The following is a 20,934-nucleotide window of genomic DNA, read 5'->3' on the forward strand; positions in this document are numbered from 1 at the left end:
CTGCTAGTTAGTTAATTAGTTAATCTGAAGGGTTGTAGAGTCAGTTTAGAGTGGCTACTAGTTAGTTAATCTGAAGGTTTGTAGAGTCAGTTTAGAGTGGCTGCTAGTTAGTTAATCTGAAGGGTTGTAGAGTCCGTTTAGAGTGGCAACTAGTTAGTTAATCTGAAGGGTTGTAGATTCAGTTTAGAGTGGCTGCTAGTTTGATAATCTGAAGGGTTGTAGAGTCAGTTTAGAGTGGCTGCTAGTTAGTTAATCTGAAGGGTTGTAGAGTCAGTTTAGAGTGGCTGCTAGGTAGTTAATCTGAAGGGTTGTAGAGTCAGTTTAGAGTGGCTGCTAGTTAGTTAATCTGAAGGGTTGAAGAGTCAGTTTAAAGTGGCTACTAGTTAGTTATTCTGAAGGGTTGTAGAGTCAGTTTAGAGTGGCAAATAGTTAGATAATCTGAAGGGTTGTAGAGACAGTTTAGAGTGGAAACTAGTTAGTTAATTCGTTAATCTGAAGTGTTGTAGAGTCAGTTTAGAGTGGCTGCTAGTTAGTTAATCTGAAGGGTTGTAGAGTCAGTATAGAGTGGCTGCTAGTTAGTTAATCTGAAGGGTTGTAGAGTCAGTTTAGAGCGGCTGCTAGTTAGTTAATCTGAAGGGTTGTAGAGTCAGTTCAGAGTGGCTGCTAGTTAGTTAATTAGTTAATCTGAAGGGTTGTAGAGTCAGTTTAGAGTGGCTACTAGTTAGTTAATCTGAAGGTTTGTAGAGTCAGTTTAGAGTGGCTGCTAGGTAGTTAATGTGAAGGTTTGTAGAGTCAGTTTAGAGAGGCTGCTAGTTAGTTAATCTGAAGGGTTGTAGAGTCAGTTTAGAGTGGCAACTAGTTAGTTAATTAGTTAATCTGAAGGGTTGTAGAGTCAATTTAGAGTGGCTGCTAGTTAGTTAATCTGAAGGGTTGTAGAGTTAATTTAGAGTGGCTGCTAGGTAGTTCATCTGAAGGGTTGTAGAGTCAGTTGAGTGGCTGCTAGTTAGTTAATCTGAAGTGTTGTAGAGTCAGTTCAGAGTGGCTGCTAGTTAGTTAATTAGTTAAACTGAAGGGTTGCAGAGTCAGTTTAGAGTGGCTGCAAGTTTGATAAACTGAAGGGTTGTAGAGTCAGTTTAGAGTGGCTGCTAGTTAGTTAATCTGAAGGGTTGAAGAGTAAATTTAGAGTGGCTGCTATTTAGTTAATCTGAAGGGTTGTAGAGTCAGTTTAGAGTGGCAACTAGTTAGTTAATTAGTTAATCTGAAGGGTTGTAAAGTCAGTTTAGAGTGGCTGCTAGTTAATTAATCTGAAGAGTTGTAGAGTCAGTTTAGAGTGGCTGCTCGTGAGTTAATCTGAAGGGTTGTAGAGTCAATTTAGAGTGGCTGCTAGTTTGATAATCTGAAGGGTTGTAGAGTCAGTTTAGAGTGGCTGCTAGTTAGTTAATCTGAAGGGTTGTAGAGTCAGTTTAGAGTGGCTGCTAGGTAGTTAATCTGAAGGGTTGTAGAGTCAGTTTAGAGTGGCTGCTAGTTAGTTAATCTGAAGGGTTGAAGAGTCAGTTTAAAGTGGCTACTAGTTAGTTATTCTGAAGGGTTGTAGAGTCAGTTTAGAGTGGCAACTAGTTAGTTAATTAGTTAATCTGAAGGGTTGTAGAGTCAGTTTAGAGTGGCTGCTAGTTAATTAATCTGAAGAGTTGTAGAGTCAGTTTAGAGTGGCTGCTCGTGAGTTAATCTGAAGGGTTGTAGAGTCAATTTAGAGTGGCTGCTAGTTAGTTAATCTGAAGTGTTGTAGAGTCCGTTCAGAGTGGCTGCTAGTTAGTTAATTAGTTAATCTGAAGGGTTGTAGAGTCAGTTTAGAGTGGGTGCTAGTTAGTTAATCTGAAGGGTTGTAGTGTCAGTTTAGAGTGGCTGCTAGTTAGTTAATCTGAAGGGTTGTAGAGTCAGTTTAGAGTGGCTGCTAGTTAGTTAATCTGAAGGGTTGAAGAGTAAATTTAGATGTGTTCATCATTAGAGTTTTAATTCAAATAAACAAGAGAACACTACAAAATGAACAAAAAATGACAGCAAACAGTCCTTTGAGGAAAATACTAAAAAAGAAACAATTACCCACAAACCCCAGTGACAAACAACTCCTACATATGTGACTCCCAATCAGGAACAACGATTCCCAGCTGTTCTTGATCAGGAGTCACAAGACACACACCAGACTGCCACGTCCTGACCCCCAAACTACTACACCAGCTCCATCTGCTGGTCAGGACGTGACAGTACCCCCCCCTCAAGGTGCAGACCCCGGAATGCACCTAACCACAACAACAAAAAACCACCAACAAACAAAATCCCCAACAAAACCCTTAAACAGTAACCCTAAACAATAAGGGAGGGAAGGGAGGGTGGCTGCCGTCAACGACGGCACTGTGCTACACCCTCCCTCCCCAACCCACCTATCCTGGAGGCGGCTCAGGCTCTGGCCGTTCCAGGCAGTCGGGGCAGTCTGGCAGCTCGGGGCAGTCTGGGCAGTCTGGCAGCTCGGCACAGTCTGGGCAGTCTGGCAGCTCGGGACAGTCTGGGCAGTCTGGCAGCTCGGGACAGTCTGGGCAGTCTGGCAGCTCGGGACAGTCTGGGCAGTCTGGCAGCTCGGGGCAGTTCAGGGCAGTCTGGCCACTCCGGCAGTTCAGGGCAGTCTGGCCACTCCGGCAGTTCAGGGCAGTCTGGCCACTCCGGCAGTTCAGGGCAGTCTGGCCACTCCGGCAGTTCAGCGCAGTCTGGCCACTCCGGCAGTTCAGGGCAGTCTGGCCACTCCGGCAGTTCAGGGCAGTCTGGCCACTCCTGCAGTTCAGGGCAGTCTGGCCACTCCGGCAGTTCAGCGCAGTCTGGCCACCCCGGCAGTTCAGCGCAGTCTGGCCACTCCGGCAGTTCAGCGCAGTCTGGCCACTCCGGCAGTTCAGCGCAGTCTGGCAGCTCTGACGACTGTTGACTGGCGGGCAGCTCTGACGACTGTTGACTGGCGGGCAGCTCTGATGACGACTGTTGACTGGCGGGCAGCTCTGATGACGACTGTTGACTGGCGGGCAGCTCTGATGACGACTGTTGACTGGCGGGCAGCTCTGATGACGACTGTTGACTGGCGGGCAGCTCTGATGACGACTGTTGACTGGCGGGCAGCTCTGATGACGACTGTTGACTGGCGGGCAGCTCTGATGACGACTGTTGACTGGCGGGCAGCTCTGATGACTACTGTTGACTGGCGAGGCTGGGTTGACACACTAGACTCCTGGTGCGTGGTGCTGGTACTGGGCGTACCAGATTGCGAACACGCACCTCCATGCTAGTGCGGGGAGCTGGCCTGGGGCTCCATTCTTGCCCCGCAAAACTCCCCTTGTGCCCCCCCCTAAAAAATTATTGGCGGTGCCAGCCTTCTTCCGCTGCTTGGTCCTTTGTTGGTGGGTAATTCTGTAACGACTGTCTTGAAGAGGGAACCAAGGTGCAGCAGAGGATGTGTTCATCATTAGAGTTTTAATTCAAATAAACAAGAGAACACTACAAAATGAACAAAAAATGACAGCAAACAGTCCTGTGAGGAAAATACTAAAAAAGAAACAATTACCCACAAACCCCAGTGACAAACAACTCCTACATATGTGACTCCCAATCAGGAACAACGATTCCCAGCTGTTCCTGATCAGGAGTCACAAGACACACACCAGACTGCCACGTCCTGACCCCCAAACTACTACACCAGCTCCATCTGCTGGTCAGGACGTGACAGCTAGTTAGTTAATTAGTTAATCTGAAGGGTTGTAGAGTCAGTTTAGAGTGGCTGCTAGTTTGTTAATCTGAAGGGTTGTAGAGTCAGTTTATAGTGTCTGCTAGGTAGTTAATCTGAAGGGTTGTTGAGTCAGTTTAGAGTGGCTGCTAGTTAGTTAATCTGAAGGTTTGTAGAGTCCGTTTAGAGTGGCAACTAGTTAGTTAATCTGAAGGGTTGTAGAGTCAGTTTAGAATGGCAACTAGTTAGTTAATTAGTTAATCTGAAGGGTTGTAAAGTCAGTTTAGAGTGGCTGCTAGTTAATTCATCTGAAGAGTTCTAGAGTCAGTTTAGAGTGGCTGCTAGTTAGTTAATCTGAAGGGTTGTAGAGTCAGTTTAAAGTGGCTGCTAGTTAGTTAATCTGAAGGGTTGTAGAGTCAATTTAGAGTGGCAACTAGTTAGTTAATTAGTTAATCTGAAGGGTTGTAAAGTCAGTTTAGAGTGGCTGCTAGTTAATTAATCTGAAGAGTTGTAGATTCAGTTCAGAGTGGCTGCTAGTTAGTTAATTAGTTCATCTGAAGGTTTGTAGAGTCAGTTTAGAGTGGCTACTAATTAGTTAATCTGAAGGTTTGTAGAGTCAGTTTAGAGTGGCTGCTAGTTAGTTAATCTGAAGGGTTGTAGAGTCAATTTAGAGTGGCTGCTATTTAGTTAATCTGAAGGGTTGTAGAGTCAGTTCAGAGTGGCTGCTAGTTAGTTAATTAGTTAATCTGAAGGGTTGTAGAGTCAGTTTAGAGTGGCTGCTAGTTTGTTAATCTGAAGGGTTGTAGAGTCAGTTTAGAGTGGCTGCTAGTTAGTTAATCTGAAGGGTTGTTGAGTCAGTTTAGAGTGGCTGCTAGTTAGTTAATTAGTTAATCTGAAGGGTTGTAGAGTCAGTTTAGAGTGGCTGCTAGTTTGTTAATCTGAAGGGTTGTAGAGTCAGTTTAGAGTGGCTGCTAGTTAGTTAATCTGAAGGGTTGTTGAGTCAGTTTAGAGTGGCTGCTAGTTAGTTAATCTGAAAGGTTGTAGAGTCCGTTCAGAGTGGCTGCTAGTTAGTTAATTAGTTAATCTGAAGGGTTGTAGAGTCAGTTTAGAGTGGCAACTAGTTAGTTAATTAGTTAATCTGAAGGGTTGTAAAGTCAGTTTAGAGTGGCTGCTAGTTAATTAATCTGAAGAGTTGTAGAGTCAGTTTAGAGTGGCTGCTCGTTAGTTAATCTGAAGGGTTGTAGAGTCAGTTCAGAGTGGCTGCTAGTTAGTTAATTAGTTAATCTGAAGGGTTGTAGAGTCAGTTCAGAGTGGCTGCTAGTTAGTTAATTAGTTAATCTGAAGGGTTGTAGAGTCAGTTTAGAGTGGCTACTAGTTAGTTAATCTGAATGTTTGTAGAGTCAGGTTAGAGTGGCTGCTAGTTAGTTAATCTGAAGGGTTGTAGAGTCCGTTTAGAGTGGCAACTAGTTAGTTAATCTGAAGGGTTGTAGAGTCAGTTTAGAGTGGCAACTAGTTAGTTAATTAGTTAATCTGAAGGGTTGAAGAGTCAGTTTAGAGTGGCTGCTAGTTAGTTAATCTGAAGGGTTGAAGAGTAAATTTAGAGTGGCTGCTATTTAGTTAATCTGAAGGGTTGTAGAGTCAGTTCAGAGTGGCTGCTAGTTAGTTAATTAGTTAATCTGAAGGGTTGTAGAGTCAGTTTAGAGTGGCTGCTAGTTTGTTAATCTGAAGGGTTGTAGAGTCAGTTTAGAGTGGCTGCTAGTTAGTTAATCTGAAGGGTTGTTGAGTCAGTTTAGAGTGGCTGCTAGTTAGTTCATCTGAAAGGTTGTAGAGTCCGTTTAAAGTGGCAACTAGTTAGTTAATCTGAAGGGTTGTAGAGTCAGTTTAGAGTGGCAACTAGTTAGTTAATTAGTTAATCTGAAGGGTTGTAAAGTCAGTTTAGAGTGGCTGCTAGTTAATTAATCTGAAGAGTTGTAGAGTCAGTTTAGAGTGGCTGCTCGTTAGTTAATCTGAAGGGTTGTAGAGTCAGTTCAGAGTGGCTGCTAGTTAGTTAATTAGTTAATCTGAAGTGTTGTAGAGTCCGTTCAGAGTGGCTGCTAGTTAGTTAATCAGTTAATCTGAAGGGTTGTAGAGTCAGTTTAGAGTGGCTGCTAGTTTGATAATCTGAAGGGTTGTAGAGTCCGTTTAGAGTGGCAACTAGTTAGTTAATCTGAAGGGTTGTAGAGTCAGTTTAGAATGGCAACTAGTTAGTTAATTAGTTAATCTGAAGGGTTGTAAAGTCAGTTTAGAGTGGCTGCTAGTTAATTCATCTGAAGAGTTCTAGAGTCAGTTTAGAGTGGCTGCTAGTTAGTTAATCTGAAGGGTTGTAGAGTCAGTTTAAAGTGGCTGCTAGTTAGTTAATCTGAAGGGTTGTAGAGTCAATTTAGAGTGGCAACTAGTTAGTTAATTAGTTAATCTGAAGGGTTGTAAAGTCAGTTTAGAGTGGCTGCTAGTTAATTAATCTGAAGAGTTGTAGATTCAGTTCAGAGTGGCTGCTAGTTAGTTAATTAGTTCATCTGAAGGTTTGTAGAGTCAGTTTAGAGTGGCTACTAATTAGTTAATCTGAAGGTTTGTAGAGTCAGTTTAGAGTGGCTGCTAGTTAGTTAATCTGAAGGGTTGTAGAGTCAATTTAGAGTGGCTGCTAGTTAGTTAATTAGTTAATCTGAAGGGTTGCAGAGTCAGTTTAGAGTGGCTGCTAGTTTGATAATCTGAAGGGTTGTAGAGTCAGTTTAGAGTGGCTGCTAGTTAGTTAATCTGAAGGGTTGAAGAGTAAATTTAGAGTGGCTGCTATTTAGTTAATCTGAAGGGTTGTAGAGTCAGTTCAGAGTGGCTGCTAGTTAGTTAATTAGTTAATCTGAAGGGTTGTAGAGTCAGTTTAGAGTGGCTGCTAGTTTGTTAATCTGAAGGGTTGTAGAGTCAGTTTAGAGTGGCTGCTAGTTAGTTAATCTGAAGGGTTGTTGAGTCAGTTTAGAGTGGCTGCTAGTTAGTTAATCTGAAAGGTTGTAGAGTCCGTTCAGAGTGGCTGCTAGTTAGTTAATTAGTTAATCTGAAGGGTTGTAGAGTCAGTTTAGAGTGGCAACTAGTTAGTTAATTAGTTAATCTGAAGGGTTGTAAAGTCAGTTTAGAGTGGCTGCTAGTTAATTAATCTGAAGAGTTGTAGAGTCAGTTTAGAGTGGCTGCTCGTTAGTTAATCTGAAGGGTTGTAGAGTCAGTTCAGAGTGGCTGCTAGTTAGTTAATTAGTTAATCTGAAGGGTTGTAGAGTCAGTTCAGAGTGGCTACTAATTAGTTAATCTGAAGGTTTGTAGAGTCAGTTTAGAGTGGCTGCTAGTTAGTTAATCTGAAGGGTTGTAGAGTCAATTTAGAGTGGCTGCTAGTTAGTTAATCTGAAGGGTTGTAGAGTCAGTTAAGAGTGGCTGCTAGTTAGTTAATCTGAAGTGTTGTAGAGTCAGTTCAGAGTGGCTGCTAGTTAGTTAATTAGTTAATCTGAAGGGTTGCAGAGTCAGTTTAGAGTGGCTGCTAGTTTGATAATCTGAAGGGTTGTAGAGTCAGTTTAGAGTGGCTGCTAGTTAGTTAATCTGAAGGGTTGAAGAGTAAATTTAGAGTGGCTGCTATTTAGTTAATCTGAAGGGTTGTAGAGTCAGTTCAGAGTGGCTGCTAGTTAGTTAATTAGTTAATCTGAAGGGTTGTAGAGTCAGTTTAGAGTGGCTGCTAGTTTGTTAATCTGAAGGGTTGTAGAGTCAGTTTAGAGTGGCTGCTAGTTAGTTAATCTGAAGGGTTGTTGAGTCAGTTTAGAGTGGCTGCTAGTTAGTTAATCTGAAAGGTTGTAGAGTCCGTTCAGAGTGGCTGCTAGTTAGTTAATTAGTTAATCTGAAGGGTTGTAGAGTCAGTTTAGAGTGGCAACTAGTTAGTTAATTAGTTAATCTGAAGGGTTGTAAAGTCAGTTTAGAGTGGCTGCTAGTTAATTAATCTGAAGAGTTGTAGAGTCAGTTTAGAGTGGCTGCTCGTTAGTTAATCTGAAGGGTTGTAGAGTCAGTTCAGAGTGGCTGCTAGTTAGTTAATTAGTTAATCTGAAGGGTTGTAGAGTCAGTTCAGAGTGGCTGCTAGTTAGTTAATTAGTTAATCTGAAGGGTTGTAGAGTCAGTTTAGAGTGGCTACTAGTTAGTTAATCTGAATGTTTGTAGAGTCAGGTTAGAGTGGCTGCTAGTTAGTTAATCTGAAGGGTTGTAGAGTCCGTTTAGAGTGGCTGCTAGTTAGTTAATCTGAAGGGTTGTAGAGTCCGTTTAGAGTGGCAACTAGTTAGTTAATCTGAAGGGTTGTAGAGTCAGTTTAGAGTGGCTGCTAGTTAGTTAATCTGAAGGGTTGAAGAGTAAATTTAGAGTGGCTGCTATTTAGTTAATCTGAAGGGTTGTAGAGTCAGTTCAGAGTGGCTGCTAGTTAGTTAATTAGTTAATCTGAAGGGTTGTAGAGTCAGTTTAGAGTGGCTGCTAGTTTGTTAATCTGAAGGGTTGTAGAGTCAGTTTAGAGTGGCTGCTAGTTAGTTAATCTGAAGGGTTGTTGAGTCAGTTTAGAGTGGCTGCTAGTTAGTTAATCTGAAGGGTTGTAGAGTCCGTTTAAAGTGGCAACTAGTTAGTTAATCTGAAGGGTTGTAGAGTCAGTTTAGAGTGGCAACTAGTTAGTTAATTAGTTAATCTGAAGGGTTGTAAAGTCAGTTTAGAGTGGCTGCTAGTTAATTAATCTGAAGAGTTGTAGAGTCAGTTTAGAGTGGCTGCTCGTTAGTTAATCTGAAGGGTTGTAGAGTCAGTTCAGAGTGGCTGCTAGTTAGTTAATTAGTTCATCTGAAGGGTTGTAGAGTCAGTTTAGAGTGGCTACTAGTTAGTTAATCTGAATGTTTGTAGAGTCAGGTTAGAGTGGCTGCTAGTTAGTTAATCTGAAGGGTTGTAGAGTCCGTTTAGAGTGGCAACTAGTTAGTTAATCTGAAGGGTTGTAGAGTCAGTTTAGAGTGGCAACTAGTTAGTTAATTAGTTAATCTGAAGGGTTGTAGAGTCAGTTTAGAGTGGCTGCTAGTTAGTTAATCTGAAGGGTTGTAGAGTTAGTTAAGAGAGGCTGCTAGGTAGTTAATGTGAAGGTTTGTAGAGTCAGTTTAGAGAGGCTGCTAGTTAGTTAATCTGAAGGGTTGTAGAGTCAGTTTAGAGTGGCAACTAGTTAGTTAATTAGTTAATCTGAAGGGTTGTAGAGTCAATTTAGAGTGGCTGCTAGGTAGTTCATCTGAAGGGTTGTAGAGTCAGTTTACAGTGGCTGCTAGTTAGTTAATCTGAAGGGTTGTAGAGTCAATTTAGAGTGGCTGCTAGTTAGTTAATCTGAAGGGTTGTAGAGTAATTTCAGAGTGGCTGCTAGTTAGTTAATTAGTTAATCTGAAGGGTTGTAGAGTCCGTTTAAAGTGGCAACTAGTTAGTTAATCTGAAGGGTTGTAGAGTCAGTTTAGAGTGGCAACTAGTTAGTTAATTAGTTAATCTGAAGGGTTGTAAAGTCAGTTTAGAGTGGCTGCTAGTTAGTTAATCTGAAGGGTTGTAGAGTCAGTTTAGAGTGGCTGCTATTTAGTTAATCTGAAGGGTTGTAGAGTCATTTCAGAGTGGCTGCTAGTGTAACGACTGTCTTGAAGAGGGAACCAAGGTGCAGCAGAGGATGTGTTCATCATTAGAGTTTTAATTCAAATAAACAAGAGAACACTACAAAATGAACAAAAAACGACAGCAAACGGTCCTGTGAGGAAAATACTCAAAAAGAAACAATTACCCACAAACCCCAGTGACAAACAACTCCTACATATGTGACTCCCAATCAGGAACAACGATTCCCAGCTGTTCCTGATCAGGAGTCACAAGACACACTCCAGACTGCCACGTCCTGACCCCCAAACTACTACACCAGCTCCATCTGCTGGTCAGGACGTGACAGCTAGTTAGTTAATTAGTTAATCTGAAGGGTTGTAGAGTCAGTTTAGAGTGGCTACTAGTTAGTTAATCTGAAGGGTTGTAGAGTCAGTTTAGAGTGGCTGCTAGTTAGTTAATCTGAAGGGTTGAAGAGTCAGTTTAGAGTGACTGCTAGTTAGTTAATCTGAAGGGTTGTAGAGTCAATTTAGAGTGGCTGCTAGTTAGTTAATCTGAAGCGTTGTATAATCAGTTTAGAGTGACTGCTAGTTAGTTAATCTGAAGGGTTGTAGAGTCAGTTTAGAGTGACTGCTAGTTAGTTAATCTGAAGGGTTGTAGAGTCGGTTTAGAGTGGCTGCTAGTTAGTTAATCTGAAGGGTTTTAGAGTCAGTTTAGAGAGGCTGCTAGTTAGTTAATCTGAAGGGTTGTAGAGTCAGTTTAGAGTGGCTGCTAGTTAGTTAATCTGAAGGGTTGTAGAGTCAGTTTAGAGTGGCTGCTAGTTAGTTAATCTGAAGTTTTTTTTGCCCTCTGGTAACAAACACATCTGTCTTTATTTTTGGTTTCTCTTGGGAATCATGTCCTCTGACATGACTATATTGTATATTACAAAACAACGTTGGGTTAAAGATTGGAGTATGCGGAGGGTCAAAGTACCAACCTCAACTGGAGTACTTCTTATACATTTTACATATAATTGATTTTTGGATGTTTTGAATAATCTCCTCTTTTGTCCTTCTTGCTCCTATTAAAATCAGATGGTCTCTCTGCGTGTGTAGATTCCCTGCTGGCTGCTAAGTATGTTTTGAAGGGCAGAAAAACGCAGCAGTTTGATAAATATGGACCCAGCTTGTCATTGTCCGCTCCCCCAATGCATTAGGCCGTAACATATACTGTAGATTGGTTGCTACGGAGTTACTTTGAAGTCGACAGCAACATTCTTAGTATTGCAACAAAACAAAAAAATGATATTGAAAGCAAGTATTGAGAGCAAAAAATATATATATATATTGCAAGCAAAATATAAACTCAAAAGTATTCTGAACAATGAAAAAAAAATAATTGCAAGGAAATAATTTTGAAATGTGCAAACAAATGAATTAAAAAAAGTTTAATGATAACTCGATTGTGATCAAACGTTTCCCTCTTTGCCTCATTCCAGCAGCATAGCACCCTGCATCCCACTGCTGGTTTGCCTCTGAAGCTAAGCGGGGTCAGTCTGGGTCCTTCCCTCTGGTCATTACAAATGACATGATACTTACTGTAACATGACATTTAACTGTCACTCCAAAACTGGTTGACCAATGGGGATGCATAATCTTCTAAACCCCGCCTACATAGAATGGATTGAAAGGATTTATATAGCGCTTTTCTACTTACTGTACGTTTTACATAGTAATGGGGGAAACGCACCTCATCCACCCGCTTGGGTGATGCACAGCAGCCATTTTGTGCCAGAACACTCACCACAGCCAGCATGCTGGAGAGGTGAGGAGGGATCTACGCCAATTAGGACTGAGGGGGATGATTAGGTGGCCATGATGGAATCGGGCCAGGTTGGGAATTTAACTAGAACACCGGGGTTAGCACCCCTTAGTCTTTACGGTACATGCCAAGAATCAGGTCATCCGTTTTAACCGTCCCACGCCAACGATTACACCCATCATTGGGATGGGACAGCGTCATCCGTTTTAACGTCCAATCTCAAAGATGGCAACCCTACACAGGGTAATGTCCACTTCACTGCCCTTGGGGTTTTGGGATTTGATCTTAAGACCAGAGGGAATAGGTCCCTACTGGCCCTCCAACACCTTTTCCAGCTACATTTGATCTCCCATAGTATGGGCCCGTAATGTGTATATTCCACTTCCAGAAACATCTAGTCTCCCATAGAATGGGGCCGTAATGTGTATATTCCACTTCCAGAAACATCTAGTCTCCCATAGTATGGGGCCGTAATGTGTATATTCCACTTCCAGAAACATCTAGTCTCCCATAGTATGGGGCCGTAAGGTGTATATTCCACTTCCAGAAACATCTAGTCTCCCATAGTATGGGGCCATAATGTGTATATTCCACTTCCAGTAACATCTAGTCTCCCATAGTATGAGGCCGTAATGTGTATATTCCACTTCCAATAACATATAGTCTCCCCACTGTATGGAGCCGTAATGTGTATATTCCACTTCCAGTAACAGCTAGTCTCCCATAGTATGGGGCCATAATGTGTGTATTCCACTTCCAGAAACATCTAGCCTCCCATAGTATGGGGCCGTAATGTGTATATTCCGTTTCTAGTAACATCTAGTCTCCCCATAGTATGGTGCCGTAATGTGTATATTCCCTCAGTCCTATTACTGCAGCCTGTAGCCAATTAAAGGTCCCTGTCACCTCACCCTACCTGATAGGCCAATTAAAGGTCCCTGTCACCTCACCCTACCTGATAGGCCAATTAAAGGTCCCTGTCACCTCACCCTACCTGATAGGCCAATTAAAGGTGCCTGTCACCTCACCCTACCTGATAGGCCAATTAAAGGTCCCTGTCACCTCACCCTACCTGATAGGCCAATTAAAGGTCCCTGTCACCTCACCCTACCTGATAGGCCAATTAAAGGTCCCTGTTATCTCACTCTACCTGATAGGCCAATTAAAGGTCCCTGTCACCTCACCCTGCCTGATAGGCCAATTAAAGGTGCCTGTCACAGCACCCTACCTGATGGGCCAATTAAAGGTGCCTGTTACCTCACTCTACCTGATAGGCCAATTAAAGGTCCCTGTCACCTCACCCTGCCTGATAGGCCAATTAAAGGTGCCTGTCACAGCACCCTACCTGATGGGCCAATTAAAGGTCCCTGTTACCTCACTCTACCTGATAGGCCAATTAAAGGTCCCTGTCACCTCACCCTGCCTGATAGGCCAATTAAAGGTGCCTGTCACAGCACCCTACCTGATAGGCCAATTAAAGGTCCCTGTCACCTCACCCTACCTATTAGGCCAATTAAAGGTCCCTGTCACCTCACTCTGCCTGATAGACTAATTAAAGGTCCCTGTCACCTCACCCTACCTGATAGGCCAATTAAAGTCCCCTGTCACCTCACCCTACCTGATAGGCCAATTAAAGGTCCCAGTCACATCACCCTATCTGATAGGCCAATTAAAGGTTCCTGTCACCTCACCCTACCTGATAGGCCAATTAAAGGTCCCTGTCACCTCACCCTACCTATTAGGCCAATTAAAGGTCCCTGTCACATCACCCTATCTGATAGGCCAATTAAAGGTCCCTGTCACCTCACCCTACCTGATAGGCCAATTAAAGGTGCCTGTCACCTCACCCTACCTGATAGGCCAATTAAAGGTCCCTGTCACCTCACCCTACCTGATAGGCCAATTAAAGGTCCCTGTCACCTCACCCTACCTGATAGGCCAATTAAAGGTCCCTGTCACCTCACCCTGCCTGATAGGCCAATTAAAGGTTCCTGTCACAGCACCCTACCTGATAGGCCAATTAAAGGTCCCTGTTACCTCACTCTACCTGATAGGCCAATTAAAGAACCCTGTCACCTCACCCTGCCTGATAGGCCAATTAAAGGTTCCTGTCACAGCACCCTACCTGATAGGCCAATTAAAGTTCTCTGTTATCTCACGCTACCTGATATAAAATCAAATGTATTTATATAGCCCTTCTTACATCAGCTGATATCACAAAGTGCTGTACAGAAACCCAGCCTAAAACCCCAAACAGCAAGCAATGCAGGTGTAGAAGCACGGTGGCTAGGAAAAACTCCCTAGAAAGGACAAAACCTAGTCTCCCCATAGTATGGGGCCGTAATGTGTATATTCCACTTCCAGTAACATCTCGTCTCCCATAGTATGGAGCCATAATGTGTATATTCCACTTCCAGTAACATCTAGTCTCCCATAGTATGGGGCCGTAATGTGTATATTCCACTTCCAGGCCAATTAAAGATCAATTAAAGGTAGGCCAATTAAAGGTCCCTGTCACCTCACCCTGCCTGATGGGCCAATTAAAGGTCCCTGTCATCTCACCCTACCTAATAGGCCAATTAAAGGTCCCTGTTACATCACTCTACCTGATAGGCCAATTAAAGGTCCCTGTCTCCTCACCCTGCCTGATAGGCCAATTAAAGGTGCCTGTCACATCACCCTACCCTACCTATTTTAGCACAGCTGAAAGCTGTTGTCCTGATTAAAGAAGCAATACAACTGGCCTTCTTTAGTCTAGTTGAGTATCTGGAGCATCTGCATGTCACGTCCTGACCAGTAAAGGGGTTATTTGTTATTATAGTTTGGTCAGGACGTGGCAGGGAGTATTTGTTTTATGTGGTTCAGGGTGTGTTAAAGTATGTGTTTATGTAGAGGGGTGTTTGATTTATTAGTCCGTTTTTTTTTGGTTAAGTTCTATGTTGTATATTTCCATGTCTGTTCTAGGGTGTTTAGATCTATGTTTAGGTAATTGGGATTGGGGCCTTCAATTGGAGGCAGCTGTTTATCGTTGCCTCTGATTGACGGTCCTATAATTAGGAGTGTGTTTGTTATGGTAATTGTGGGAGGTTGTTTTTTGCACTGCTGTGTTTAGCCTGCAAGACTGTTCGTTCGTTTATTGTTTTGTTTATTTACGTGTTCACAATAAAAGTGAAGATGAGCACTCAACACGCTGCGCCTTGGTCCACTTACTACGACGATCGTTACACAGCATTTGTGGGTTCGATTACAGGCTCAAAATTGCCAAAAACAAAGAACTTTCTTCTGAAACTCGTCAGTCCATTCTTGTTCTGAGAAATGAAGGCTATTCCATGTAAGAAATTGGCAAGAAACTGAAAATCTCGTACAACGCTGTGTACTACTCCCTTCACAGAACAGCACAAACTGGCTCTAACCAGAATAGAAAGAGTGGGAGGCCCCGGTGCACAACTGAGCAAGAGGACAAGTACATTAGAGTGTCTAGTTTGAGAAACAGATGCCTCACGAGTCCTCAACTGGCAGCTTCATTAAATAGTAACCGCGAAACACCAATCTCAACAGGGAAGAGGCGACTCTGGGATGCTGGTCTTCTAGGCAGAGTTGCAAAGAAAAATCCATATCTCAGACTGGCCAATAAAAAGAAAAGATTAAGATGGGCAAAAGAACACAGACGCTGGACAGAGGAACTCTGCCTAGAAGGGTAGTGTAGTTCCATACAGCTTCTATCTCAAGGCCATCAGACCGTTAAACAGCCATCACTAGCACAGAGAGGCAGCTGCCTACATACTTGAAATCATTGGCCACTTTAATAAATTGAACTTTAATAATGTTTACATATCTCGCATTACATCATCTCATCTGTATATACTGTATTCTATACTATCTACTGTATCTCAGTCTATGTATTACTCATCTCATATGTATATACTGTATTCTATTCTATTCTACTGTATCTCAGTCTATGTATTACTCATCTCATATGTATATACTGTATTCTATACTATTCTACTGTATCTTTGTCTATGTATATACTGTATTCTATACTATTCTACTGTATCTTTGTCTATGTATATACTGTATTCTATACTATCTACTATATCTTAGTCTATGTATTACTCATCTCATATGTATATACTGTATTCTATTCTATTCTACTGTATCTTAGTCTATGCATTACTCATCTCATATGTATATACTGTATTCTATACTATATCTTACTCTATGTATTACTCATCTCATATGTACATACTGTATTCTATACTATTCTACTGTATCTCAGTCTATGCTGCTCTGACATCGCTCATCCATATATTTATATATTCTTAATTCCATTCCTTTACTTAGATTTGTGTCTATTAGGTTTTTGTTGTGTAATTTATTAGATATTACTTGTTAGATATTGCTACACTGTCAGAACTAGAAACACAAGCGTTTCGCTACACCCGCAAATAAAATATGATTTGATTTGTGTTGGCAAAACTGCAAGCAACCGTATGTTTCCGTCCAATCGGCCTCGTCTTCAAGTGTGTGGCCCCCCGTCCTGAGCAAGGTGACGCGCGGTTAGACGCCAGCACGGCACGGCACGGCAGGGGAGACACGGTGAATTGGAGTCATTCAGGAGGTGTCAGTAGCAGCCTCTCTAACTCAGCATGCCAAGCCTCTCTCGTCTCTCTCTAACTCAGCATGCCAAGCCTCTCTCGTCTCTCTCTAACTCAGCATGTAAGAGCCACAGAACAACAGGCTCCTATCTAAGACATCAGGTGTCCTGAACAGTGGACTAACAGGATGATTTCCTTCAGTTAACTGAACCAAAAAAATATAAATGCAGCATGTAAAGTGTTTCATGAGCTGTCAGTAAAAGATCCCTGAAAATTTCCAGACGCACAAAAAAAAGCTTATTTCTCAACAACAACAAAATTGCACAAATTCGTTTACATCCCTGTTAGTGAGCATTTCTCCTTTTGCCAAGATAATCCATCCACCTGACAGGTGTGGCATATCAAGAAGCGGATTAAACAGCGCGATCATTACGAAGGTGCACCTTGTGCTGGGGACAATAAAAGGCCACTCTAAAATGTGCAGTTTTGTCACACAACACAACGCCATAGATGTCTCAAGTTTTGAGGGAGAGTGCAATTGGCATGCTGACTGCACCAGAGCAGTTGCCATAAAAGATGCCTCCTACATTATTTTAGAGAATTTGGCAGTACGTCCAACCGGCCTCACAAGCCCAGAACACGTGCAACCACGCCAGCCCAGGACCTCCACATCCGGCTTCTTCACCTGTGGTATCGTCTGAGACCAGCCACCCAGACAGCTGATGAAAGTGTGGCTTTTGCACAACCGAATAATTTCTACACAAACTGTCAGAAACCGTCTCAGGGGAGCTCATCTATGTGCTCGTCGTCCTCGCCAGGGTCTTGACCTGACTGCAGTTTTGCGTCGTAACCAACTTCAGCGGGTTCACCTTCGATAGACACTGGCACGCTGGAGAAGTGTGCTCTTCACGGATGAATCCCGGGTTTCAACTGTACCGGGTAGTTGGCAGACCGTGTGTATGGAGTCATGTCGGCGAGCGGTTTGCTGATGTCAACGTTGTGAACAGAGGACCACATGGTGGAGGTGGGGTTATGGTATAGGTCCCATGGTGGAGGTGGGGTTATGGTATGGGCCCCATGGTGGAGGTGGGGTTATGGTATGGCAGGTATAAGCTATGGACAATGAACACAATTGCAGTTTATCAATGGCAATTTGAAAGCACAGAGATACTGTGGCGAGATCCTGAGGCCCATTGTCGTGCCATTCATCCACCACCATCACCTCATGTTTTAGCATTTCTAATGCACGACCTCATGTCGCCAGGATCTGTACACAATTCCTGGAAGCTGAAAATGTCCCAGTTCTTCAATGACCTGCATACTCAGACATATCACCCATTGAGCATGTTTGGGATGCTCTGGATAGAAGTGTACGACAGCCTGCTCCAGTTCCCGCCAATATCCAGCAACTTCACACAGCCATTGAAGAGGAGTGGGACAACATTCCACAGGCCACAATCAACAGCCTGATCAACTGTCACGGCTATCTAGTGTAGCAGGAAGGGGCAGAGTCAATTGCAGGAGACGGAGGTCCAATGAACACAGATTTTTAATAAACACTGTTTGGAATAAATAGCTAGCCGCAATGCAGGGTGCGTAAAACCCACCTGACAGGAGCGCAACTCCAAAATAACGAAAAGCGAACGGGGCGCAGCCCGGCAATATAAGTGACAGCTCCACAGAACGCTGCAACTAACAGTCAGCGTTTCAAAATACAAACAGCCCTCCGAACAGACACAAAACAATCCCGCATGAATACCTGAACAAAAAGGACAAACTAAATACCCCCCCACACTCATTACAAACAAGGAACAGGTGCAGACCTAGACAGACAAAACCAAACGACACAGAAACATAGATCGGTGGCAGCTAGTAGGCCGGCGACGACGACGACCACCGAGCACCGCCCGACCGGGGAGGGGCGCCACCTTCTGTGGATACTGTGACATCAACTCTACGTGAACGAGATGTGTTGCGCTGCATCAGGCAAATGGTGGTCAGACCAGATACTGACTGGTTTTCTGATCCACACCCCTACTTTTTTTTAACGTTATCTGTGACCAACAGAAGCATATCTGTATTCCCAGTCATTTGAAATCCATAGATTAGGGCCTAATTTATTTATTTAAATTGACTGATTTCCTTATATGAACTGTAACTCAGTAAAATCATTGAAATTGTTGCATGTTGCGTTTATATTTTTGATCAGTGGTGTAAAGTACTTAAGGAAACATTCTTTAAAGTTTTTTTGAGGGGGTATCTGTACTTTATTTTACTATTTATATTTTTGACTACTTTTACTTTTACTTCACTACATTCCTAAAGTAAAATAATGTAGTTTTTACTCCATACATTTCCCCTGACACCCAAAAGTACTCGTTACATTTTGAATGATTAGCAGGACAGGAAAATGGTACAATTCACACACTTATCAAGAGAACATCCCTGGTCATCCCTACTGCCTCTGATCTGGAGGACTCACTAAACAGAGAACATCCCTGGTCGTCCCTACTGCCTCTGATCTGAAGGACTCACTAAACAGAGAACATCCATGGTCATCCCGTATACTGTCTCTGATCTGGCGGACTCACTAAACACAAATGCTGTTTGTAAATTATGTCTGAGTGTTGGAGTGTGCCCCTGGCTATCTGTAAATAAAAAAACAAGAAAATGGTGCTGTGTGGTTTGCTTGATATAAGGAATGTGAAATGATTTTTACGTTTACATTTGATGCTTAAGTATATTTAAAACCAAAGACTTTTACTCAAGTAGTATTTTACTGGGTGACTTTTACTTGAGTCATTTTATACTAAGGGACAGTATTTTAAACTTTTACTCAAGTATGAGTGTTGGATACTTTTCCCACCACGGACTATGTTACAGACAGACGCCGTAGACAACAAAACATTAAGAACTGCTTGTTTTCCATAACACAGATGGACCAAGTGAATTTAGATGAAAGCTACGATCCCTTATTGGGTGGTGAAAATACTGACACTACACTCTTACAAAGAAAGAAAAGGGGTTCTCAGAAACATGGAGTGTATAGCTAGCCATGTGTAGAGGCTAGAGAGTAGTCTCACACCCCAACTCTGTCCAAATATGTAGAAGTGGTTGAGTAGACTGAGTAGAGGTCATAGGTGAGAGGTCAGGGGAATGAATGTATATTCTGAGCCAAGACTCTTTGTTCTCAATGGGAAGCAGATGGATTATTAACTACTGTAAACCATTATTAACTGTAACAAAAATACTGCGTCGACAAAAATCATACTGGAGAACGAGAACAACAGCGACCGGCTGGTGGAGTTTTCTGCAGGATTCAGAATTACTTGATCCTGTTGTTGGACCAACCACAAATCCACTCAGATTTGTATTAAATAATAGAATGGACAGCCTGTCCAAAAACCCCAGAGCTGTATCTACAATAAATCTTCTTTTTTTTAACCACGTTTTCATGGTATCCAATCGGTAGTGACAGTCTTGTCTCATCGCTGCAACTCCCGTACGGACTCGGGTAGAGACGAAGGTCGAGAGCCGTGTGTCCTCCGAAACACAACCCAACCAAGCCTTACTGCTTCTTAAACACAACGCCCCACTTTACCCAGAAGCACCAATGTGTCAGAGGAGGAAACACTGTGCATCTTGTCGACCGTGTCAGCATGAACTGCGCCCGGCCCGCCACAGGAGTCGCTAGTGCACGATGGGACTTGAACATCCATGCCCGGCCAAACCCTCCCCTAACCCGGACGACGCTGGGCCAATTGTGCGCCGCCCCGTGGGTCTCCTGGTCACGACAGAGCCTGGACTCGAACCCCAGAATCTCTAGTGGAACACAGTTACCTTAGACCACCACGCCACTCTGGAAGCCGTATCGACACCTCTTCTAAATGACTCCGTACCAATTTATTAATTTATGGAAGAACCTTGATCAAAAACCTTCTCCAGTCCGTTATCAGCCATGAAAACGTCGTCCTGTCATGTTTTTTTTGTTTTTTTAAAAGGTAGAATGTCAGAGTAGATGGTGTTTTGCTCAATGCATTGCAGTTAATGGGAAAAGATAAGCATCAACCAGTCGAATCTTACGTCAGTCATTTGCATTCAATGTTAAAGGATGAGTGTCACAGGGTTTATGCCCAAGTCAATACATTGCATTCAATGGGGAGAGATTAACTTCACAATATGGATGTATAGAGAAAGGCATCACAGACATGACACCCTCCTCTCTCTCTCTCCCTCCCTTTCTCTCTCTTCAATCTCTTTCTCCCTCCTCTCTCTCTCTCTTCAATCTCTTCCTCCCTCCTCTTTCTCTCTCTCTCTCAATCTCTTTCTCCCTCCTCTCTCTCTCTCTCTTCAATCTCTTTCTCCCTCCTCTATTTCTCTCTCTCTTCAATCTCTTTCTCCCTCCTTCTCTCTCTCCCTCATCCCCCTCCATTCTATCTCCCTCCTTCACCCTCTCCGTCTCTCTCTCCCTCCCTCCTCCCTCTCCCTCCTCTCTCGCCCTCCTCTCCCACCCTACTCTTTCTCTCTCCCACCTCCACATCTCTCTCCTCTTTCCCACCTCCACAGTAAGGATATTGACATAGATGTGGACCAAGGGTTAGGACTAGGGTTGAGCTGGGAGAGGACAGGAAGTTAGGGTTAGTTACTGTTAGGACTAGGGTTGAGCTGAGAGGGGACAGGAAGTTAGGGTTAGTTACTGTCAGGACTAGGGTTGAGCTGGGAGAGGACAAGAAGTCAGGGTTAGTTACTGTTAGGACTAGGGTTGAGCTGGGAGGGGACAGGAAGTTAGGGTTAGTTACTGTTAGGACTAGGGTTGAGCTGGGAGGGGACAGGAAGTCAGGGTTAGTTACTGTTAGGACTAGGGTTGAGCTGGGAGGGGACAGGAAGTTAGGGTTAGTTACTGTTAGGACTAGGGTTGAGCTGGGAGGGGACAGGAAGTCAGGGTTAGTTACTGTTAGGACTAGGGTTGAGCTGGGAGGGGACAGGAAGTTAGGGTTAGTTACTGTTAGGACTAGGGTTGAGCTGAGAGGGGACAGGAAGTCAGGGTTAGTTACTGTTAGGACTAGGGTTGAGCTGAGAGGGGACAGGAAGTTAGGGTTAGTTACTGTTAGGACTAGGGTTGAGGTGAGAGGG

Source organism: Salmo salar, chromosome 18 (assembly GCF_965601325.2).
Source record: "Salmo salar chromosome 18, fSalSal1, whole genome shotgun sequence".
NCBI classification, from domain to species: Eukaryota; Metazoa; Chordata; class Actinopteri; order Salmoniformes; family Salmonidae; genus Salmo; species Salmo salar.